This window comes from Aedes albopictus, chromosome 2 (genome assembly GCF_035046485.1).
Source record: "Aedes albopictus strain Foshan chromosome 2, AalbF5, whole genome shotgun sequence".
Taxonomy (NCBI): Eukaryota; Metazoa; Arthropoda; class Insecta; order Diptera; family Culicidae; genus Aedes; species Aedes albopictus.
Window position 1 is genome coordinate 438682836 of NC_085137.1, and position 25585 is coordinate 438708420.

At 40.7% G+C, this 25585-nt stretch overlaps 2 long non-coding RNA genes across 4 annotated transcripts in view; one reads left to right on the forward strand and one right to left on the reverse strand.

Annotated features, from left to right (window-relative positions):
* The window catches only part of LOC134288553 (uncharacterized), a 107688-nt gene that overhangs the window by 33485 nt on the left and 48618 nt on the right, over positions 1–25585 (reverse strand). Inside the window, exon 3 of one of the 2 annotated variants that reach the window (XR_009998009.1) lies at positions 4317–5760. The exons of the other annotated variant lie outside the window; for it this stretch is intronic. This is a non-coding gene — a long non-coding RNA (uncharacterized LOC134288553). Of the gene's footprint in view, positions 1–4316; positions 5761–25585 lie in introns of those variants that run through there. 2 annotated transcript variants of the gene reach the window in all.
* Positions 15147–15824, forward strand: LOC115265724 (uncharacterized). Of its 2 annotated transcripts, XR_009997264.1 has the most exons (4): positions 15147–15368; positions 15431–15497; positions 15564–15626; positions 15686–15824. It is a non-coding gene; the product is annotated as an uncharacterized LOC115265724 (long non-coding RNA). The 2 variants fall into 2 exon arrangements; XR_003896855.2 differs by having other exon boundaries at positions 15564–15824.

A 25585-nucleotide genomic window follows, 5' to 3' on the forward strand; every position in this document is an offset into this window, starting at 1 on the left:
AGATAGTCTCTCTATTGCAGATTGGACCTTTAGATATGTTTGTCGTAAACAGTCCTGATCAAAGTTTCTTCATTTAACTACATTCGTATCGCCGATCCTATTCTTCCAGAATTCAACTCTTCCTAATATCTGGATGGTAACATAAGACTAAATCTCAGAAGGCAGAATGCACAAAAGGCTGAAATTAAGAAACTGTATCAAAAGGGAGAAGTTACAAAAGGCTGAAAATACGTAAATGCATAAATAAGTTATAGCACTTCTTCCATTTCTTGGTGTTACGCCCCAACTGGTATAAAGCCTGCTTCTGAGCTTTGGTATATCGTGTAACGGACACGATGAATTCCCAAGGAAATTTCTAAAATAAAAAGTTTTGTGGCCCGAACGCGAATCGAAAGCGTCGCCTTCAGCATGGTCTTGTTGGTTACCCGTGTGCTTACCGCATCGGCTATATTTTTCCTTCTTCAAACTCGAGCTGTTCTTTTGAGTCGCATTATTTTGAAGATTGTAGGTAAAACAGCTGCTAACGATATTATCAGAGATTTTCCCTTCTTTGAAATATATGCTTTTCTTTTGAGATATTCATATACTGTCATAATCGTAAAACTTTCCGATTCAGTACATAGTAACGGAAGCATGTTCTGCCGAAATGACGCAGTTTCGTCAACCATGATCTAGGGGACGGTAAATAGGTGCATCGAACGTCAAGCTCAAGCAATTAAATGCGAGTGTAACGGCTGGGTAATCGCCCAACAAGTAAATTTTCAAAAAAAAAAAATCATAAAATCGGTGTATGCTCGGTGTATTAATAGTGAGAGTGTTACGTCTGTTTGTCTGAGTTGTTATCGTGTTCGTGTGGTCTTAGCATTATTCTTTTCGACAAGCGCCGTCCAAAAACTAGTCGAATCACTATTTCAGCCTTATGTTATTTAAGCCTTCGATACATTCAGCCTTTCGTGATTCAGCCATTTGTACATAACCCCTACTATCTTTCAAGCATGATCCTTTGCATATGACTGTTTTTTATATATATTTTCCTCCTTTACTAAAGCCTGTGTACACCAAAGAGTTCTCAGTCAATTATTTGGTCAAATTAACCGATTCATCACAGAGCTACAGCCGTACCTCTGTGTCCCGATTATTGCGGGTACAGGTTTTATATTTACACCGTGTCCAATAATTTCTCATACAAAATCAAACTGGATTCATTTCACGTCTGTAATTAGAATTTTCAAAGTAAATTTATTTATTGAAAGGCCAACTAACAATGACCAAATACAGCATATGTTTTGGAATTAACTGTCCTTTATCCTTCTCTGCTGATCGCTTATGTGTCGTAAGTCTATTTCAGCTGACACGCACGCCATTTCATTGATATTTCGTCTCATTTTAGTGAGTAATGGTTTTAAGTTTAAACAAATTAGGTTTCTGGCTTCAGCATTGCTAGTAGCAACTATGACCAGAAAAGAAAAAAATATGAGATTCTGTATTGGTGAAGTACGAAGCCGTTTTATGTTGTACAAAATAAAACAAAAATTAAACAAAATTGTCCATTTACCTGTTTTAATGAGATTAGTTGTGTTAAAGACGCATGTCTGCATCTTATCTAGTTAATTCGCACTATTCTCACTTCTAAAACATGCTTGTATCCCTATCGTGGTAAATTTGGTCCAAAATTTACGTTTTATGATGGTTCTCTTTAAAATAACGGTCATTTTCAAGGAAATCAGCCCAAGTTGAGCTTACTTGCGAATTTCTTACCAAATCATCATTAAAATTGTATTGATCTTGCCTTAGTATATTTCTTTGATATAACACTTGGGATAAAAACTCGAAATTTATCCTTATGGACTCTATTTAGCAACCGTAGAATAAAAAACTTTTCGGACATTTATCTTGCGTGCCGGGGCACACGGATTTCAGAAAATGGAAGTGTACTAACTAGGCTTATAAAAACAAATTGTAAACTGTATGCTTTATTCAATCAGTATAATGTGGTCCTTCAATACATGCATTCATTATAAAAATATGAATCACAGATGTTAAATAACATTATATTTTCTAAATTTGTATTTTGTATGAGAACTTAATGGTGTATTTGTTTCTCTTTTCATACCGTACTGAATCTAATTATAAAACTTCTTTGTTTCCTATCATCCCGCCTGTCATAATCACATCCATTCATTTTATATTCTTAGTTCATGAAATTTTCATTTTTTTATCTATCCTTTTTCTCTATTTTTCATCCCTTCTTCTTTCTTCTCTTTTTTTTCTGATTTTACTTTCTTCCTATCTTATTTTTGTTCTTTTTTCCATCTCATCTTTTGTCTTCAATTTCTTGTTAAATTCCCTTTTCCTATCTTTTTGCCTTTCTCGTACACTAAGTGTACTGGAAAGGCTAAATGTTCACTCCAAATATGACTTTTTGATAGAAGGCTCGGAGGGTAGAGTCACATATACCAATCAACTCAGCTCGACGAATTGAGGTGATGTCTGTGTGTGTGTATGTGTGTGTATGTGTGTGTGTATATGTGTGTGTGTATGTATGTGTGTATGTGTGTATGTGTACAAAAAACTCACATCACTTTTTGGCAGTAAACCTCAACCGATTTTAATGACCGACGGTTCATTCGACGCGGAATATGGTCCCATTGTTTCCTATTGAAAATGGTTCGGATCGGTCCAGCCGTTCCGGAGTTATGGCCATTTAGGTGTTCCGGACCAGTACCCTTGGAAGCGGCCATACTTAAAAATGTAGCAAACACATACATGCGACACATCAAACTGCGGCATTTTCGATTACCTGATAAACAGTTAGCATGAAAACAGTCTCAGACCATATCTGAACCGGTAGTATTCCGGAACCGGTTCCGGATGTTCCGCCGGAAGTGGCCGAATATAAAAGTCAACCAAATCCATGCATGCGACACATCAAATCGCGGCAATTTCGATAACCTGACGAACCGTTAGCAAGAAAACAGTTTCAGGCCATATCTGAACCGGTTGTGTTCCGGAACCGGTTACGGAAGCCCCGCTGGAAGTGGTAAATATAAAAGTGATTCAAACCCATGTATGCAACACATCAAACTGCGGCATTTTTGATAACTTGATAAACAGTAGGCAAGAAAACAGTCTCAGACCATGTCTGATCCAGTAGTGTTCCGGAACCGATTCCGGGTGTCCTGCTGGATGCGGCCAAATATAAAAGTGATCCAACGCTATGCATGCGACTCATCAAATCGTGGCAATTTCGATAACCTGATGAACAGTTAGCAAAAAAAACAGTCTCAGACCATATTTTACCAGGTAGTGTTCTGGAACCGGTTCCGGGTGTCCCGCCGGAAGTGGCCAAATATAAAAGTAAACCATATCCATGCATGCGACATATCAAAGCGCGGCTTTTTTGATAAAATAATGAGAGCTGGCAAGAAAATAGACTCAGACCATATCTGAATTGGTAGTGTTCCGGAACTGGTTCCGGATGCCCAGATGGAATTGGCCAAATATAAAATGTCTCTCTGAAGCAATACCTTCTTGGTGGTTCCGGAGAGACGTAGGGTTTGGCGACCATAGGAATGGTTTAGTGGGTACGAGGAGAGAGTAGTCCTGGATTTTACTTTTGTTGTAGAAGACGGCCTGTCAGACCTACACTACCCTAACCTTCTGTTAGGGTGTCTGTTGAGCAGATTATCCCCCTATGGTTTAGAAGGAAAAAAAAAAATATAAAATTGATCCAAAACTATGCATGCAACACATCAAATCACGGCTATTGCGATAACCTGATGAATGGATAGCAAGAAAACAGTCTCAGACCATATCTGAACTATAGACACTATAGATTGCATAGACTCGCGGAGGTGAAGACAACTGTAGCTAAACGAACTATCAGTTCGTGTAGCCAAACGAGCATGACGTCAAAATTCACGGCAAAACACACTAAAGTCGTATTGCTCAACCATGTCTCCGCGAGTCTATGGAATCTATAGTGTTTATAATCTGAACCACCAGAAGTGGTCAAATATAAAAGTGAACCAAATCCATGCATGCGACATCCAGACCAACAATTGAAAAGGCCACATCAACATTGCGTAAACAAACACGTTTCTGTCGACTTGAGGGCTTCTGAGATCCACCCACGCATCTCACCACCACTATCAGAAAGCTTGTTGTTTGCGCTTTCTATTAGTGGTTGTGAGGTGCGTGGGTGGATCTCAGAAGGCCTCAAGTCGACAGAAACGTGTTTGTTTACGCAATGTTGATGTGGCCTTTTCAATTGTTGGTCTTGACATATCAAAACGCGGCTTTTTGATATTGAAAGGTTTGCATAAAAAATACTCCGACCATATCTGAACTGGTATAGTTCCGGAATCGGTTCCAGGTGTCCCACCACCGGAAGTGGTCGTATATAAAAGTGAACAAAACTTTTGCATGTGATACCTCAAACCCCGACTTTTTAGGTAACATGATGAACAGTTGCAAGAAAATAGACGCAAGCCATATCAGTGTGTTACCGCCAGAAATGGTCAAACATAAAAGAGAACCAATACATGTAACATATCAATGACTTATTCAGTAACATGATAAACGGTTAGCCAGCAAATAAACTCAGTTCATATTTTGGAGAACCGGTAGTGTTCCAGAACTGGTGACGAGACGTGTAACTCGCCGGGAGTGGTAATATATAGAAGAGCAACCCGCCGGAAGTGGTAAACGACTGCAGCGTTTTTGATCATCTGATGAACGATTAAATAGAAGTGATGAAGTTATCAAGTAGAAGTAAACCAAAATCATGCAATCATATGAATAAGGTTAACCTTCTTCATGCATAAGCTGACGCTCACCCCGCTGCCGTAGTGCATGGAATGGGGTCCTTATGACCTCAATGTATGACTAGGATTAAGGTGGTCAAACAGTCATCTGAGAGGTCTGATATTGTTTAGCTATGTTTCGTTGTTGAACAAAACTTCGGAATATGTACCATCAATAAGTTTCCCAAATCGATGATGGGTTTGTTAAAATTGTTGCTTTTCTATATAAAGTGTTCTCAGGATTCAGGAACATTTTGGCTAACGTCGATGGAAAGACCATGAGTACATATTCGACGAGAAAGGCACTATCACCACTAGGTGGATTAATCTGGTTTTTCAAATAACTGTAAGTTTCGCTTTCGGAATACCGCAATACACACGTTCATACAACCCCACTAAATCCGACAAGCTGACTCCCGACCGGGCTGGAGCGGACTCCAGGATAGAATCTTACCATACCGGAGACAATTTCGTAATTATCCACGTCAACGAGCATCCTGACTTTTGCAAGCAGCCATCGTCGTCGTGATACCACCACGGTTGTAGTTGGTCGTCGACCGTCCAGGTTAGGTATGAACACGTCGTCGTCCTGGCCGGAACACTAGGTACTGCTGCTGGTACTGAGGGAGACATTTCGTGGAAAACTTGTTTCCTCCCACTTGTGCTAATCCCCGTTCGTTCGCTGGACTAACATGGCGCACTGACTGGTGGTACCGAATTAATGTATGACAGGGATACCGTTGTTCCGGTGTGTACCGGTACCGCCACCGGCGAAATGTAATGCTAAATTTACCGGATTTAAAGCAATCCGAGGCAAAACGGACCTGCGACTGTAATCATGGAGGTAATTTCGAGCGTCGCTCCTTTGGAGATACCGACGAGAGCACGCTAACTGGCCTAATGCCACGTCCTCGGCCGTAATGCTCAGCCAGGCGTTGTTTGCTGATAATGGGACCTAAATCAACAAGACAATGGTATCTAATTAAAATCGGTGTAATGAGTCTAATTAATTGAATGATTAAACATGGCCTCCACGCTCCATGGGGAGTTGGGTTGGAAGGAGTGACTAGGGATGTGTGTGAGTATGAGTGTGGGTGGGTTGGTGTTGGTGGGTGAAAGCGAGTCGGTGAATGTGCTGAATTTTAACAACAATTTTCTTGCTTCGGTGGAATCGGCGAAGTTTCTGGTTAATTACACCGGTAATTGACACAATTGGAAGCGATCAAATGTGATTCTGGTTTTTCCATCAGTTGTGGAGCTGTTTCGGTGCGTGGGCGCAATTGTTGACGGCAGATCTTCAAACGACCAGAGATTCAACAACTTATTTAAAGTGTGATAAACCTTGGAAAATAGAAGATACAAAAGCTGGAGAAGACACAACGTACACATTCCAAAAATCTTACAAAAATCAGAGTAATTCCAATTATTTTTTTTGAAAGTTTTGAAACTCTCTGGATTAGTTCTACATTTTCCCAAAAATTTGCTGAAATATTGCTGAGTCTTAGACAAAAATAACGAAAGACGCAGTGAAACCCCAAAAAATTTCTAAGTAAACACGAAAATGTTGACTGGAATTTCCATAAATCAGCAAATAAAATGGGAAATTACAACAAAAGCTCTTAGATTACGCCTGAAATTATTAAATATCGCAAATTTCAAAACTCAACCGAATACTTCTGAATTCATTGACGGCTTATTGAAAAAAAAACCTTGGGAAAATCTCTGTTCCTAGAGAAATCTCTAGAAAAATCCAAGAGGAATTATTGTAGAAATTATTATTGAATTTTCTGGAAAAATCTAAAAAAAAATCAAATATCACGAGAAATAACAGGATGAAACCGAGGAGGATTTTTTTTTTGAAATAACAATTTCTGAAGGAATACATAGAAGAATCCAAAGAAAATTCCCTGGAGCACAGTTTGTTATTTTCTTAACGTCCTGAAACGCCTGGAAATGCCTCCGAACACCCCTTCCCCTAGAAACTCCCGTGAAATTCGTACGACCATCCCCCTTTACATTTGAAAGCCTTAAACCCCTCTTCTTTGAATTTGCAAGCCTCTTGCCCTTTTCAAACTTCTTTGCAACCTTCAAACCCATTTAGGTAAACATTATATTTAGGCAGTCCCGACTCGTTTCCTAAATGGAGGTTCGGGTGTGGGTACTTTTATTTTCCTTGTCCATGAAAGGCTGACAAAATCGGGTCACCATTATACGTTGAGCATACACTAAAAACTCTATTTATGCAGCTTACTTTTAGGCACTTTTAATTTATGCACCTTTTAATGCCCTTCAGAGCTATTCAGAACCGATATTGTGCATAAGAATATGTAATAATGACTGTTACTATGACAACGGCGGCCAGGGGGCGTTCAAAAAAGCAAAGGGAAGTTGCAGGGGCATTCAGGGAGTCTCAAGGGCTTTCAGGGGGTACCAGGAAGTCTCAGGTGCGTTACATGGGGTCTGAAGAGGTTTCGGGGGATTTTGAAGCCTATCAGGAAGTTTCGGAGGACTTTTGGTGGGTTTCAGAGGCGTTACGCAGGCTTTTTCGGGGGTTTCGAAGGATCTGCATAACATGGGACTCGAGGGGGTTTTAAGGAGATTTTGGAGGTATTTCAGGAAGCTTCAGAGGATTTTTGACGGGTTTTTGAGGCGTTACAGGTGCATTACATGGGCATTACAGTTTCCGTGGAAGTTTAGGTGGATTTCGTTTCAGATGATTTCAGGCGGGTTTAATAGGAGTCAGGTGTAACCAGGCTTGACAATCCTCCTCGAAATCAAAAGAGTTTTGCAACATGCTCTAGAGCGGTGTTTTGCTTCTGCCTCATCGCGAGGGAGCGAACGAACCCCAAGCAGAGAGGCAATAAAAACTGAGCGAGGAAGAGGGGAACGAAAAAAGAGCCGATGATTATTTCGGGTCTTCCTTTGTATGGGATTGGAGCTCCCGAGTGCTCTTTGAGTGTGAGTCGACGTGAGAAACACAACAAGCAATTATGAGTGTTGGACGAACTCCTCGCTGCGCGACAAGCTCGCGCTCGGTGCTGTTGCGGATTTGTGTTGTGATTTCTGAGTTTTATGTTCACTCCTCAGAAAATCGCTGAAATCGCTTCCTCATTTTCTCACGAGGGAGTTTCTGTCAAGCCTGGGTGTAACAAGTGCATTGTCAGTTGTTTCGGAGGATCTCAAGTACGTTACGTGCCATTTCGGAAGCATTTTAGGAAGTGTCAGAGGATTTTACACGTTCGCTTCATAAGCGGATGGTCATGGGTTCGATCCCAGCCCCGGCACTTCGTCAGTTGCTCTTCCCCTCGAGAGCGGCTGGCACTTGACCCTCTTCTGAGCTCTCATAGCTCAAACGGACCCGGATAATTGGATATCGGCGAACGGCAACCCATAACCCAAGTAACATTTTAAGTTTTGTTCGGCTCTACAAGAGATCTTCATGACCAATTTTAAAAAACTCGCAATAAAACTGATTTATACATCAAAACCTCTTGATAACCTCTTTAAGAGCATCTTCCGGCTAAGTGGACCACTCTTGGAGAGGTTTTGCAAACCGCATTAAGAGTAGCAATAAAAACGTTTTAAAACCTATTAAAAAAATTTCCCATTCTCGATTGTTGTTGAAATGTCGTAGTTCTGCTTTTCCACCAACAGATGTCGTTACTAATCAAGCGGATCGCCATCTGTTGAGAGTTTTAACAGTTTTATTGTGGTAATAATGATTACCAGAAGGTTTACAAATCGGAAAGTTTTGTTTACTTTTAAAATCTATCTTTATGGATATCTTCAAGTATACTTTAAAACATTTTATCAATGGTTTTCATAAAAGCAGTCATAAAACTGCGAGTTTTAATTATTGCTGTAATAAAACCCTAATAAAAATCAAACAAAACTAATCAGCAATAAAATTGTTACTTGGGAATGGACGACCCCCAATCGGACTGGAAAAGGAACAACAGCCATACATCATTTCATCATCGTGCTCATCATTCTACCAAGGACAGGGAAGAAAAGTGAAAGCAGCACAAAGGCAAACCAGTTCGATATAGTTGAATAAGAATATAATAGAATAGCCTGGTACACGGTTTATATGGGAAAATACAAAAAATGGAAAAACTCAAGTTCCTGTATACTTTTTGTGTTCCACTTTGGTCCCATATCAACTGTGCAAAATTTCAGATCGATCGGAAAAACTACACACTACGAAAATCTTAAATTTACCATGAACGTAATTCAACAAACTGACACAATTAAGCAAGACACAAACGTAAAACGAACTCATTTTTGTGACTTAGATGATAAAGGAAAAGCATCAAACTAATATTATGTCATGCTGGACTTATTTGGTAAACTTCATAGCAAACGCCCACGATATTAAACCACATGGCTTATACTTTAGTTCATCGCGTTGTAAATTTACACGATCGATGACACAATCACTCTTTGTTTACTAACGGCTCAGTTTGAAACGTCAACTTTCAGATCCAGTCGTGTACGCGAAATAAACCAACTTTTTTGCAAATATTAAACAAATTTGATCTATTATCAGTGTTAATATAGTTTATTTTATGTGAAAAACCAACGGCAGCGTTTGTTGGACCCGGCGGATCAAGCGTCAGCAGCAGAAAACTGTTTCACGATTCAACGAACCGGTGCTGAAAAGAAGAACTTCTCGATGGATGGTATTTGTTTGAATATTGAAAACTGAATATAAGTGCGGTCTGGTTAGCTGAATGTTAGCGTTCTGATAGCTATGAGGAAAAATTAATGAATAAATAGCTAAAAAACTATATCTTTCGTTTTTCATTATCAATTATTTACCGAAAGTAACTGGGGTGATAAAACTGACTGGAAATTTTTTGAGGTTATGTTTCGATACGTGGTCATCTTACTGTAAATTTACCGGCATCTGCTCCTCTTGTAAAAATAAGTTCGCACCTAATTTCGTGTCATTTTGCTCGCTGTAATATGTCGGCGTAAAATGACACAATTTTACACGTGTTTTTCGTAGTGTGGAGATTTTATTATTTATTGTTATTCCTTACATGTTAAACAGCGTTTGCATGCCATTCGGTTTTCAGTCACTTTTTCCACATGCCTCAGATCGTTTTGCGGTCTTCGGAGGGTTGGTTCCTCGTAAAATTTCCAACAGAAATCGTTCTTCGATTTATTTTTAGGGGTTAAGGGGCAACCTGTGGCGATTTTTCTTTGAAAAAGTGATTTTCCCCATACTAAATCGTATGAAAACTTAAAATGGCTGGCGCTAAAATATAGTGTCTCCGATCGATCTGAAATTTTGCACAATTGATATGGGACCATAATGGAACTCAAAAAGTGTACAGGAGTAAAATGTCTTTTTGTGTCCCATGCTAATAATAGAATACATTTAGGCACTGTACAAGTGTAAGTGCAGCCGCCAATTGGAATCGCTAATGGACAAAAGAGCTATAAAATAGGTTAAGTTGCTAAGAATAAAAAAAAGAGACGTTTTCTGGGGTTTCGGAGGGTATAAGGTGCGTTACACGGGGTCCAAGGGAATTTCACGGGGATTTCGGAGTCATGTCCATGAAATCCCAGTAATCCATTTGCAGTGCCTCTAAAACCCCTTGGATTGCCGCGAAACGTGCCTGAAACCTGCATAATCATATTGAAACGCCCTTGATATTTTATAAATTCGAAATGAAACAAAAGGAGGAAAGACCGAGACTAGGAAGCACATAGAAAAATAAAGAATACATAAAAAACAAAGAAGGCAAAGTAAACAGAGGAGACATAATGAGCGCGAAAAAAACGACAACAGAGATCATTAAAAAGACAGAAAGACGGATGAAACAGAAAGGACGGTTAGAAAGAGGATATAAAAGATGTCGGAAAAAGATCAGAGATGTATGATAATAGATGTAAAGTTTTATATGTATACGACACATTCTACGGGCCCCGTATCATCAATACCAATTTTTCAAAGTTGAGTTATGGCATATTTGACATTTTTATCACATTCTACATTACTTTTGTCATCTAAAACTGTATTCGACATGATATTAGTGTGACAATAAATATAAATTGAACGACGATTAAGATTAACATTAAAATAGTGATTTTAAGTCTTTCAGGAACACTTTTCATCCAATCTTTCGTATTTTAAACACAAACACACTGATTTTTCAAAAGTCTTCCATCATTTGTAGATAAATATATGTAGATTTTTTAGCATAAAAAGATTTTTAATCGGAAGACTTTACAACTCTGAAATATGGCTGATCATAGTATGGGTTTTTATTTCGTTGTAACGTCACGAAAAATCAACATTTTTAAATTTTATTCAAATACGGAAAACGTTACAAATAAGAAATTTTGTATGCTCTTTGTACTCGAAAAGATCTTTCAAATGAGACTAAAAAAAAGAGAATCGGTTAACGGAAGCCTGAGTTTCACCTGGTTGAAGTTTGCGTTGTAACGTCACGAAAAAAAGTTCTGTGGAAAAGACCAAATCTTTCTGGCTTGGACGGCTTCTGAATTGGACAAACGTAGTTCTATATTCAAAACAGTTTCGTTCTCGTTGTGTATGAGCTCTTTTTCGAGATATCGATTATAAATTGCGTACCATTGCCGGTTAATAAACTACGTAGACTTTTGAAGGACGGGGGAGATGGTGTTTGGCCAAAATCTACGATGTAATTGTACTGCGATATTGTGAAAATTTTTAATCGCATCTAATGCCACTCAAACCGAAAATTTCTGTGATATGAGTAGCCAACAGACGAAACACTGACGAAATTACAAAGTTATTAAGTTGGTCAAAGACTTACAGTTGATGGATAGTTTGATTTGAAGTTCCACCAACAGGCGGCGCTAGAGAACTTACAAATTTTAAATTTCATACATCTCAGGATCCCTTTTACATAGAAATACGATTTCTTCGGCAAAGTTGTTTGGTAAGCAAAGGACTTGCGGTTGATTTAACAATAGATGCGAGATTTTTCCACTAGAAGACGTTAGTTGCCGGGGCCCGTGGCGTAGTTGGTCACACGTTCGCTTCATATGCGGATGGTCATGGGTTTGATTCCCAGCTCCGGCACTTGCAATTTTTCGTCAGTTGCTTTTCCCCCGAGAGCAACTGACACTGCCCCTTTTCTGAGCCCCATGACTCAAACGGACCCGGATACCTGGACATCGGCGAACTGCTACTCATAATGGACCCCCAATCGGACTGGAAAGGAACAACGGCCATCCATAATCATCCTTGTGCTCATCATTCTACTAGGTATAAAGTAGAAAAAGTGAAAACACCAGAAAGGCAACCAGTTCGATAAAGTAGAATAGAATCTAGGCGCTGTACAAAAATGTAAGTGTAGCTGACAATTGAAAAATTGCTCACGTAGTGCCCCAGTGGACAACAGAGCTGTAAATTAGGTTAAGTGATTAAGAATATAAGATGTTAGTTTTCATTTTGCAAAAGCAGGCAAGGGATTAGAATTGCTTGAAAAGTATTCTGCAAGCTGGAACTTTTTTCACTTTGCACATATTGTATTGAAATCAAATTGTAATCAAAGATCAATATATAATTCTTAACTTTCAAAATTTAATTTGATTTGATTCAATTATTCCTTAGATATAAGAGTTAATAGAACACAGTCCAAAATATGATTCTGCTTAAAGCGCTCCATCTTTGCGTAGAGCTTACCAATCAAGTCCAAAATTGTAGTAATTTCAGATAACAAGATGAGGAACTATCAGTCAAAATTTGAGAATTTTTTATATATTTTATAAAAAAATACGGCTTGTTGAATGTGTTTTGGGTAATTAATAAAATTGGCATGCTTTTGAAAATTTGCAACTACCACCACTGTGTGGCAGAAATTAATACCATACGGCAATTAAACTGAAAGTCTAGTGATCTATCAAACAACTTTAATGAAGCAACCATCTTTCCAATTAATCACGATCCTGAGATAAATAAATCTAAAAATGTGTATGCCCTCTAGCGCCTCCTGGTGGGAGGATTTGAAATCATACGGCCCATCAATTGAATGTTCTTGACCAGCCAAACAATTTTGTCGAGGACACCAACTGTCTAAATAATTAGGATCTTGAAATATATGGGATGGATATTACGTCAGTGTTACATCTATTTTTGATATAACAAGAATCACCGACAAACAGACGTAACACCTACGAAATTGAAACTCATATATCTCGGGACTCTAATTACTTAGACTTTAGACTTTTAAGATGTTGATGTCTTTGGAAAAGTTGTTTATCTTGTCAAGAATTCTCAGTTTAAAACCCGTTTGGTTCAAGTTTCTAACTGACAAATGGTAGTTGAAATATTGAAAAATAATGCACTTTATATTTATTCAAAAAATATTCAACATGTTGTAACTTCTTATAAAGTGCCCAAAGATTTTGCCAAAAAATAGTTTCTCAACTAATCAAAATTTGTTGAAAACTTTTTGTGAAATTCTAAACTATTGTTAACTCTTAATAAGCGTCGTCCAGTGTGTTTGAATCTCACATCCAATAGTAAATCAGCTGTAAGTTTTTGACTTATCAAAAAATTTTGCCAAAGACACTAACTCTCTAAGTAATTATGACTCTGACATATATAGGATGGATTTTTTGTCAGAATAAGGTCTATTTGTCTCTGGAATCACAGAAATTGATGCCCCTAAGTGGTATGCAGATCCTCAGGTATGTCTTTGGTTCAATAACTGCTCGCACATCTAAAAGCGTTTTTAATTGAATCAATGACATTGCATAAATTATTGAAAAAAAAAATGTTTAATTCGACGGCGTGATTAGTTTTATGCTGCAAAATCTAAATACCTGGCGGTGCGAAGCAAAGAATATCAACGGTTTAGTCTTTGCTGGGAATGGTAACAGTAGTTTGCTTGAATTTGATGAATGTATCGCTGGCTTTTCATATGCGGGAGTAATTTTTTTGAATCAATATAGTAGGCGATCTAAAAAAATGCTACAGTAGCAGATTCGACGCGGGAGCTCCAAATGAGTTTCATTGAAATTCATTTGTCGTACATACTACCGTTTTTCATTGGGACCATCGTCATCGACCGAAGCACAGTAGGTATGTTCCGATGACACGCTCCCGAAAGCCCGTATGTTCCTTGCAGCATCGTTACACCCATGGCTACATCTTTCAAGCATCGGTTCTCCCTTGGTCCTCGTAAGCGTCATCCGTGATTCAGCAGGAGGAAACCTCGGAGCAGACTATCTCGTGAAGTGATCGTGTACGCCGCCGCACCGCACCACACCGATGTGAAAGTGTGAAACGACGCAAATCGGCTTCCGGTTCCCTAAGCTCTCAAGAATCAAGTATATTATTTGCATGATGGTCCACTGGTGGAGTCAGTTTTTGGTTGTACCAAATGTAAGACGCCGTTCCAGTTAGCATGTCGGCCGCTGATTGACAGGCAGCGCAAAAACCCCACGCCAATCAGCGTGTCGTTTATCAGAAAAGCTACCACCATCAAAATAATAAATTAAATCTGAACTATAACTGGATGTCCTCTTGTTTCAATACAATCTTTTTTAAAATAGCTTTGATCTCAACTGCTTGAGAAGTCGAGAAGGTCCGCTCCGTATGTCCGTCCGATTCTGCCAGCAATAATCCTCGCCATTAATGTATAGATTCTCCAATATTCTCATCCCCGAGAGCCCTGCCGATTCATTCAGCGAAGGGCCACCCAACTTTTTATCCAAATCATCCTAAAGCCTTGTCTCCAAGCTTGACCCGTCTAGAGAATCCCGTCAAAACAGAGACATAGCGATCTACTGTAGCAAACTACCGTAGCAACATAGAGTTTCTAATGAAACTCAACAAACTAGACTACCGTAGGGAACGGTTTTGCATTCATAACCATGGGTAGCTGTGATTTGAATAGTTTTGACTCCGTCGAATGAACTTCGTGATTTTTCCCAGCACTGTTTGGGACAATATTAGATGAATATGGGTGGTACTAGGCCGAAGCTGAGTACCATTAACCTTCATGAAGGAGTTTTCATACTGTTGATAGCAAGGGAACGGCAACCTATTTTTTTTACTATGGAGTTTGACAGGTTGGATTGTGCCTCCTTACGTGGAGCATAAATTTATGCTCCAGCCAAAATATTCACCAACACAGTCGTGAAATTTGAATGTTTACCTTTTTTACGAGGGATATCGGTGCAAAACGCTTACATCACATTAGATCTCATAAAAGTGTTGATCATGAAAAAGCGGCATTAATTGATAATTTTCAATTTCAGAGTGTCGATGTTTAGGTAAAGTTCCTACAGAGAGTGGAAATTGCTTGTGAAAAGAAACACAACACCTGTGTTGATCGCGCCCATTGTGCGCTATCGCACCTTCCATCATCGTTACGTTGATCCGAGCTGTCATGCTGACATCGACAGGCAAATAATTGTGGGGACATTGTTTGAGAAGAGTGATAGGCAAAACACGTAGAACGTGAACAGACAGTTTAGCATTTCTTTTTATAAGTAATTAGTTGATATATTATTCAAGTGAATTTATATCCAATCCTGTACTGATTTATTGTCATGGTAAGAATTACAAATTATTTGAATTTATAAAGTCCGTAATCTGTAGGGCTTAACGATTGTAGGTTATAGCGAGCTATTAAGAGCAGCCAGCGAAGTCACCAGAATTAGCTAATTTCTGACTCGCTGAAGGTAACTGTATTTGTCAGAAACTGAATTATCAATCAATTATACTAATAATTATAATGTTACTAATAGGGTCTAAAAGTTGTTTACCCCCAAAGAAGTCGCCCGGGATTCGAATGCTAGAAACTCATAAACGTAAGTAGTTACAACATAACCTGAAGAAAATGGGTGACCTAGTAAAATCTGTATTTCAGGAAGTTTTTAATACTGTCTTCTTAATAAAGCATATTGAAAAACTACGGAGCTCGACTTTATTCGTTGTTAGAAACAACAACCTGTTTTCGCAAACTTTGTTCTTTAAAGTGCGTTTATCCTTATTTTCTCCCGCTGATGTATTGAGTGAATGTTGGTAATAGTGAGAACTGGATGCGCATGATAAGCGGCAACAAAATCAGATTACCGTAGCACCCCCGTGGTTGATAGCAATAACTTGGCCCTCCGAGCCATTTATCACAAAACGGATTTTTAATAGAATAAAGTTGCTCTTGGAGCAGTAAAAATAATGCAATAATATATTCACAAATTCGGGAAATTTTGTCTTATTATTCTGATTCAAAAATTATGTGCATTTTCGTGGCGTAACAACGCGAGCAGATTTACCTAGAATTACACAGATATTTTCCCATTTTCGCCTACAGATATCTGTGATCACAGATTGAAGATTTTTGCCATAAAAAAGATTTTTAAGATTTTTAAAACAATGACAATGACTTTCGTGAAAAAAAGCTTTATTATAATTTTCAGGTACTCAAATTTAAATAATATAAATTAAATCTTCTAGTTGGATGGCCTAGGCAAAGCCTCAGGCGCATTGTTTTCGACGTTCTTGTGGTTTCTGATGATCTTCAGATGCAAACTGGGAGTGTTTTGGTCGACGTTATTCTAAGAACATTGTTTCCGTTTTTTTAAACAAATTGTTCAAAAATATTCGATTTTGGAGACATTAACCTATCACAGATTTTTACTAAGATTTTCTGAAATTTACTACAGATGAAAAAGATTTTTTTGACCAAAATCACAGATGAAAACCGAAAAAAATGTGGCAACACTGAGCAGAACCCTGTTTGAAACTGAACGAGCGAAAAACAAATCCGAAATGTATATGATTTATTTCACTGCATTAAAGAACAAACCAATAAATTTCAATGGTGGCAGAAATTTTCAGTTTAAAATAAAAATCCGAGTAAATTTTTCAAGATGTTGGTTGCGCGGTAGAGAGGGTCGAATTCTAGCGCGTTGTAGCGTCACGCTACAAATACGCATTTCAAACAAGTATTTCTAGTGAAAACTAAATGTTAAACAGGTCAAAAATATCGGAAATTTTACAAGGAATCTGAATATGATAAAATATTTTGAGGTTTACAGTCGTTTTTATGAATTATAGTGAAAAATCTAACTACAAATGCGTAGAAACGTTGTAACGTCACGGTAGAATGTGCCTTATCTCGACGGCGTGATGAGTTATATGCTGAAAAATTTAAATATCTGGCGGTGCAAAATAATGGATCTCAGCGCGCTAGTCTTTGGAACAAAACTAGAAGAATATGGGTGATACTAAACCAAAGATGGGTGCCGGATAATGCAATGATATATTCACAAATTCGGGTAAATTTGGCTGATTATTCTGATTTTAACATGATGTGCATTTTCGTGACGTTACAACGCGAGCAGAACCCCGTTTGAAACTGAACGGGCGTTGTAACGTCACGAAATGTTAATGTCGATTATTCAAAAACAAATCCGAAATTTAAATGTTTTATTCCATTGAATTGAAGAACAAACCAATAAATTTCAATGGTGGAAAAAAATCAGAAATTCATAAAAATTCGAGCAGATTTTTTAAGATGTTGGTTGCGCGTTAGAGAGGGTCGGATTCTAGCGCGTTGTAACGTCACGCTACAAATACGCATTTTGATCACGATTTTCTAATGAAAACTAAATGTTCAATAGGTCAAATGTATCAGAAATTTTACAAGGAATCCGAATATGAAAAAATATTTTGCGGTTTACGCTCGTTTTCATGAGTTATAGAGGAAAATCTGACTACGAGTGCGTCAAAACGTTGTAACGTCACGGTAGAATGTGTCATACAAAGTACGAATTGGGCATTTCATTTCTTTAAAACTTCCCACTTCTTTCAACTAATTTGGCTTCATCACAACAGTCGTAACTTGTTTCTATTTTCAGTCATTCTGTACTGCTAGCTTACACCATTTGGCAACTTTCTTCAAGAAAGGTCCTGAAAAATGCTTAACTGACTCATTCTTAAAGTGTAACTACGCCACAGCAGCGTGAAGCCCTACCCCATCCTTTCAAATAAATGTAATTAGTTTTTTTTTCTGTTTCTCTCAACTTGACTTCTCAAACCAGTAGATAGCTTTTCAGGCTACGCGTAGTTGGCTTGTTTGTTTGTTTAAGGAACATTTTACGACGTCAACCAATGGACGACGATGTCTCGGAATCGAAAAGGAAGTTCATCCCTAGACGAAGAAAACACCCAAAAGTAAGTAATTAAAATAAGTCCAACCTAATTTTCACTTCTCTTCTTCATTGCAGTGCCAGTAGCTTTTACGGCTTGGTGAAAGTGGCAATTTGAACTAATTTGACGGACGATGGCCTGGAGTATCATAACATAATGTTGAATATTTGCATCATTTATCAGCGATAAAAAACCTGTTTTCAATTATGAAATTAATGTGATACAACAAATCTGTGATATCTGCAAAATTAATCGTGACATTAAACCAGCAGACCCCGACCCTGAATAGATTGCCATCGAAATGAAAAATAGACACGACGGTCCAACAAATAATAATAGTTTGTGGTTGGGCACCAGATAGCATCATTCCAATTGTTCAAGGTTGAACTGCTATGCTCCTAATCTGGTTTTAATCAGCCAGCACATCAAACGCGGACTTGCAACTATATTGATAAACCACCCGAGTGGATAATTTGTTCGATTGGCTTCTAATTGCAACGTGGTGTTGCCATGTGTACTCCAGGGTGTAGAAAAAAACTGCTTTCAAAAGGCTATTTGAACCATCTGTCGAATAAGCTAACCTTAATGGAATGGCTTGTTGTGAAGTGGCTGGTCTTGGTTCACGTGTCAGAATAAGCTCAATGCTGTGAACCAAGCTTTTTTCATGATAACACTGTAATTTTGTTTACCTCATACCTCAGCTTTAATCGAAATTTTAAACAAAATAAAAAAAACTCAAAATTACAGACGTTGTCGATGGAAAGTTTTCAAGAGCTGCTGCTTCTTTAGTATTCCACAAGTAAAATTTTCCTATCCGCAAACCGCAAGAAAATAATTCTGCGTAATTACTCCTCCCGCCGTTAATTTCCAGACAACGCTACAACTAATTCATTTTCAGAGCAACTATCAAGATATCAGCACGACGGAAGGCTTATGACCTTTATTATTATCTTGGCATCTGAAGTTTCCTCTGACGCCCTCTCCCTTCAAATACGTCCCAAAGTCAAACGTTCATAAATCTGTACCACAGCCGAGCAAAACAGTCTACCCAGGCATTCGTAATTCCATCTAGGTATGCTGAGCTTACAGCTTCAGCGGAGAGAGCTTCTCGTCGACGTGTACGACGACGGCCTTCACTTAATGCTTCCTCACCCGACAAAGGTATCAAAATGCAAAAATGCTCATTGCCCCCTTCTTCCTATTGTGAGAGGGGCTGTAGTAGCGCAGCATCATCGCATGCACCCACCGAACGACGATGCACTGTGGATTAGATAGAAAAAATTTCTGTCGAATTTTCAAGAGGCTCAGCAAGTTTGCACAGATCTTTTTTGCTCTCACTTTTAAGGAACTTCCCGAGGAACTTGACCGATATTTCGGATTACAGCTCCAATCTCCAATCCAAACGAAAGGGCCCATATAGCCGAGGCGGTAAACGCACGGGTATTCAGCATGACCATGCTGAGGGTGACGGGTTCGATTCCCGGTCGGTCCAGGATCTTTTCGTAAAGAAAATTTCCTTGACTTCCTTGGGCATAGAGTATCTTCGTGCCTGCCACACGATATACACATGCAAAATGGTCATTGGCAGAGGAAGCTCTCAGTTAATAACTGTGGAAGTGCTCATAGAACACTAAGCTGAGAAGCAGGCTTTGTCCCAATGAGGACGTTACGCCAAGAAGAGAGAGAGAGAGCTCCAATCTAACCAAAATTTTACCGCATAGTTTGCTATTAAAAATGGCCCGGATCGATCGGTCAAGGCGTTCCGAAGTTATGGCCATTTCAGTGCTCCGGACCAACACCGGTAGAACTGGCCGTGTATAAAACTGAACCAAGCCCCATCACGCGGCACCATTAAACTGCGGCTATTTTTGTAACCTTCAGTATTGTTGACGAATTTTGTGCGGAAATCAACACTGGATACCAGAAATCCACGATGTTGACCCAAAATTCAAGATGGCAGTCAAATATTCATGATGGCGGCTGTTTAACCCTAAATAGGATACCTGGGGTCCATTGGACCCCAGGCGCCTTTCAGAGCTCGTCTTTGATGGAACACACTCAGCGAGGTGACGAAACTGAGGCCATGAAGGTATCCCTTTTAGGGTTAAAACAGTTTTTGGCTCTAAAACCATGCAGGGTATATTTGGTAGGGTATATTTGGTATAAAAAACATGTCTGGAGTCTAAAAATTGCGACCAGAATATCAAAAGATGGCGGTCTGAAATCTATCCAAGATGGCTGCTCACAATTTAAGATAGCGGCTGTTTAATGGAGCTTTACGCTCTAAAACCATGCAATCTGGTTATATTTGGTATGGAGAAAATGTCTGAAGTCCAAAAATGGCGACCAGAACATCCAAGATTGTGGTCTAAAATCCAAGATGGCGGCTTCGAATTGAAGATAACGGCTCCAATTTCTAGATGGCGGCTGTTTAATGAAGTTTAAGGCTATAAACCATATGGTATGGGTATAGCCTTAATTTGGTATAGGGAGCCTTAATTTGGTATAGGGAAGACGTCTGCAGTCCAAAAATTGCGACCAGAATATCAAAGATGGCGGCTCCAAATTAAAGATGGCATCTGTTTATTGGAGTGTTGGGCCCCAAAACCATGCAATATGGGTATATTTGGAATGGAGAAGGTGTCTGAAGTTCAAAATGACGACTAAAACATTCAAGATGGCGGACTTAAATTTAAGTTGGTGACTCCAAATTCAATAAGCCGGCTGTTTAATGGAGTTTTATTCTCTAAAACCATCATGTATGAGGTATCAGAAGGCCGGCTCCAGAGTTACGTTATCCTCCATTTGGGACATTTGTGCCATCGCCATACATATAAGCCTATTCATTTATTTAGTTAACATCAAATTCATGATAATACTGAATCAACAATTTGCCGCCATAATACTCGATTTGCAGCTGCAGCTCTCCAACGTCGGTCACGCCCAACACTGGCCAGATCACGCTCCACCTGGTCCGCCCATCGTGCTCTCTGCGCTCCACGCCTTCTTGTACCAACCGGATGGTTAGCAAACGCCAACTTTGCAGGGTTGTTGTCCGGCATTCTTGCAACATGCTCTGCCCATCGTATCCTTCCGGCTTTGGCCACTTTCTGGATGCTGGGTTCGCCGTAAAGTGCAGCGAGCTCGTGGTTCTTCCTTCTCCGCCACACACCGTTCTCCTGCACGCCGCCGAAGATCGTCCTTAGCACCCGTCACTCGAAATCTCCTAGTGCTTGCAGGTCCTCCTCGAGCATCGTCCATGTCTCGTGTCCGTAGAGAAATACCGGTCTTATTAACGTCTTGTACATGGTACATTTGGTGCGGGGGTGAATCTTTTTGACCGCAGTTTCTTCTGGAGCCCATAGTAGGCACGACTTCCACTGATGATGCGCCTCCGTATTTCACGGCTCACGTTATTGTCAGCCGTTAGCAAGGAACCGAGGTAGACGAATTCTTCTACTACCTCGAAAGTATCCCCGTCTATCGTAACATTGCTGCCAAGGCTTGTCCTGTCTCGCTCAGTCCCACCTACCAGCATGTACTTTGTCTTAGCCGCATTCACCACCAGTCCGACCTTTGCTGCTTCACGTTTCAGGCGGGTGAACTGTTCTGCCACCGTTCCAAATGTTCTAGCAATAATATCCATGTCATCCGCATAACAGACAAATTGGCTGGATTTCGTGAAGATTGTACCCCGGCTCGTCGCATAACACCTTCCAGGGCGATGTTGAATAGTAGGCAGGAAAGTCCATCACCTTGTCGTAGTCCCCGTCGAGATTCAAATGAACTGGATAGCTCACCCGAAATCCTTACGCTGTTCTGCACACCGTCCATCGTTGCTCTTATCAGTCTGGTAAGCTTCCCGGGAAAGCTGTTCTCGTCCATGATTTTCCATAGCTCTGTGCGGTCGATACTGTCGTATGCCGCTTTGAAGTCGATGAACAGGTGATGCGTTGGGACCTGGTATTCACGGCATTTCTGGGGGATCTGCCGTACGGTGAAGATCTGGTCAGTTGTCGACCGGCCATCGATGAAACCGGCATGGTAACTTCCCACGAACTCATTTACTTTAGGTGAAAGACGACGGAAGATGATCTGGGATAGCACTTTGTAGGCGGCATTCAAAATGGTGATCGCTCGAAAGTTCTCACACATTAACTTGTCGCCTTTCTTGTGGATGGGACAGATTATCCCTTCCTTCCACTCTTCCGGCAGCCTTTCGGTTTCCCAGATCTTGACTACTAACTGGTGCAGACAGGTGGCCAACTTTTCCGGGCCCATCTTGATGAGTTCAGCTGCGATACCGTCCTTACCAGCCGCTTTGTTATTTTTGAGCTGGTGGATGGCATCCTTAACTCCCCTCAGCGTGGGAGTTGGTTCGTTCCCGTCCTCTGCTGCACCAACATAGTCATTTCCTCCACTGCATTGGTCCTCCGTGCCTACATTCTCTTCGCCATTTAGGTGCTCGTCGAACTGCTGCTTCCACCTTTCGATCACCTCACGTTTGTCCTTCAGGAGGCTCCCGTCCTTATCCCTGCAGATTTCGGTTTGCGGCACGTAGCCTTTGCGGGATGCGTTGAGCTTCTGGTAGAACTTACGTGTTTTTTGTGAACGGCACAGCAGTTCCATTTCCTCGCATTCCGCTTCTTCCAGGCGGCGCTTTTTCTCCCGGAAGAGACGGGTCTGCTGCTTCCGCTTCTGTCTGTATCGCTCTACATTCTGTCGGGTTCCATGCTGCAGCATTACCGCCCGCGCTGCATCCTTCTCCTCAAGAACCGCTCTGCACTCCTCGTCGAACCAATAGTTTCGTCGACTCCGTTCTACGTACCCGATGGTGCTCTCGGCTGCGTTGTTGATGGCTGCTTTGACTGTACTCCAGCAGTCCTCTAGAGGGGCCACATCGAGCACACCCTCGTCCGGCAACGCTGCCTCGAGATTCTGCGCGTATGCGGTGGCGACATCCGATTGCTTCAGTCGCTCTAGATTGTACCGGGGCGGCCGCCGGTACTGTACATTGTTAATAACGGAGAGTTTTGGGCGCAGTTTAACCATCACCAGGTAGTGATCAGAGTCGATATTAGCGCCACGATAGGTCCTGACGTCGATAATGTCGGAGAAGTGCCGTCCGTCAATCAGAACGTGGTCGATTTGAGATTCCGTCTGCTGTGGTGATCTCCAGGTGTAACGATAAGGGAGGCTGTGTTGGAAAAAGGTGCTACGTATGGCCATATTTTTGGAAAGGCGAAATCAATGAGTCGTAGGCCGTTTTCGTTCGTCTACTGGCCTACCTGAGCGTTCAAATCTCCTATGATGATCTTGACGTCGTGGTTTGGGCAGCGGTCATACTCGCGTTCGAGCTGCGCGTAAAATGCGTCTTTGTCATCATCAGTGCTTCCGGAGTGAGGGCTGTGCACGTTTATATGCTAATGTTGAAGAATCGGCCCTTAATCCTCAACCTGCACATTCTTTCGTCGATCGGCCACCAACCGATCACGCGCCTCTGCATGTCGCCCATCACTATAACAGCTGTTCCCAGCTCACGTGTGCTGCCGCAACTCTGGTAGATAGTATGATTACCTCTAAACGTTTTCACCATAGATCCTGTCCAACACACCTCCTGCAGCGCTACGATTCCGAACCCGCGGTCCTTCAGTATATCGGCGAGTATGCGGGTGCTCCAGATGAAGCTGAGAGATCTGCAGTTCCACGTATCGAGCTTCCAATCGCAAGTCCCTTTTCGTCGCTTTGGTTTCGCCATTGGTATCGGTTCACATTCTTCTCTTGTTGATTTTCCGGTGCTGGTCTTTTTTACGGCTGGCTCGCAGGGCCTGACACCAACCCACTAACCCAGGGAGCTGGCTTACCTTCCCGGAAGCTACGGGTTCTGCATTGGCATTTCCTCCAACTACAGTGCTAAATAGCTAGGCTCAAGCGCCAGTCTTCGCCGGGGGTGGTGTTTTTAATGGGCGCCCAGGAGATAATATTTTACCTGAGCTTCCACCCCCACATATAAGCCTATTTCATCATTTAACTGAGGGAGAATGGGATAAAGGATGGGAATTAGGAAAGGGAAAGGTGATGAAATAGGAAGGGGCACCCTAGAAGAGGGAATGAACGTATAAGCGGAACGAGAGCTCATTACCCATACCACAACGGGTTTAATCAGTGCCCTGAAAAGGACACTGTAGAACGCATAAGCGTAAAGAGAGCCTATCCACTTATCCGCGAGCGGTAATGGCGGCGGCGGGCATATCCAATCGGTTCGGATTTTGACGTTTGTTGGGGGAAAGTAAAAAAGTTTCATTCTCCTCCTCACCCCTTCATCCACCGTTTGCTGGCGCCAACCGATTGCTAACCCCACGATACGTCAAAATTCGAATCGGTTATTTGTGCCCGCCGCCGCCATTACCGCTCGCGGATAAGTGGATAGCTCATTGGAGGTAGCTTGTGACGTCATGTGACTTTCAATATGACATTGGAAGGTACGTCATCGAAAGCATCCTCAATATTCAAGAAATCACACAAGCAAAAACTACATTTGAGCGAGTATTTTCTTGAAAACATATACAACTTTGTGTAAAAGAGTCACTGTTGGACATGCTGTTGGACATCCCAAATTGGGAGGCATGCAAGTTCACATGAATGGGCATGTTAGCCAGCCGAACATCACAGATGTGATAATCGACAATGCGTTTCAAGCATTTCAGAAAGAATGAGGTAATCAGATAAATCTGGAACTCATTCCATCTTTATACAACGCACGCACCCTTTCGGGATAAAACTATGGAGTAATTTCATGCCATGAAAATACCCCAAAGAAAACTACAAGAGTTCAAAACATGTTTGAAATACTCAAATCCCTCTGGATAAAAATAGGACGAACCCCCATTCACTCCTGGAGATTTGAAGTAAGCGAAGCTTTTTAGGGTCCACTAAGGCGATTATATAGCTATAATTCTTGGGCGGAAGCTAGAGACTCGTAACTATACAAAAGAATGGTTTATTCGAAGATATTTTGAACTTGAACAGATCAGAGTTCCATTCAGGAATACCTCGTGCGGTCCGCACAGACCGCAGATGATAAGCTTCTTTCATAGCAATAGTTATGGTATACCACAATGGAGGGCGTTGTAGTAACAAAACCACATTGAAACTCTCTTGGAATAACAATGGAAGCGAGTTATCCATAAAATGTGGTCGCAACCAATTAGTACAGGTTCCTTAGTTTGTTGACCAGGGACGCCTCAATACGCAAAGTTTGCGAAAACTTTGCATGAGCAGAATTTGTCATGAGTTGACTGATTGGCATGTGTCAGATAAGGAGCCTCCATTTGACCTTCTTTGCACTTTTGAGTAAAGTGCAAAGAAGGTCAAATGGAGACTCCTTATCTGACACATGCCAATCAGTCAACTCATGACAAATTCTGCTCATGCAGTGTTGGGTTATGTCATAAGTGCAATCCTATGTTAAGTTTTTCATGAACTGTTCAACCTGGGTAATCCATCAAACTGAAACATCTCAAATTAATATTTGAGCTACTTCAGATGATATAATCATCGTAGCAATACTGCCAAATCTCAGCGAAAAGAAGCTGAATACAAGAGCTTGCTTGAA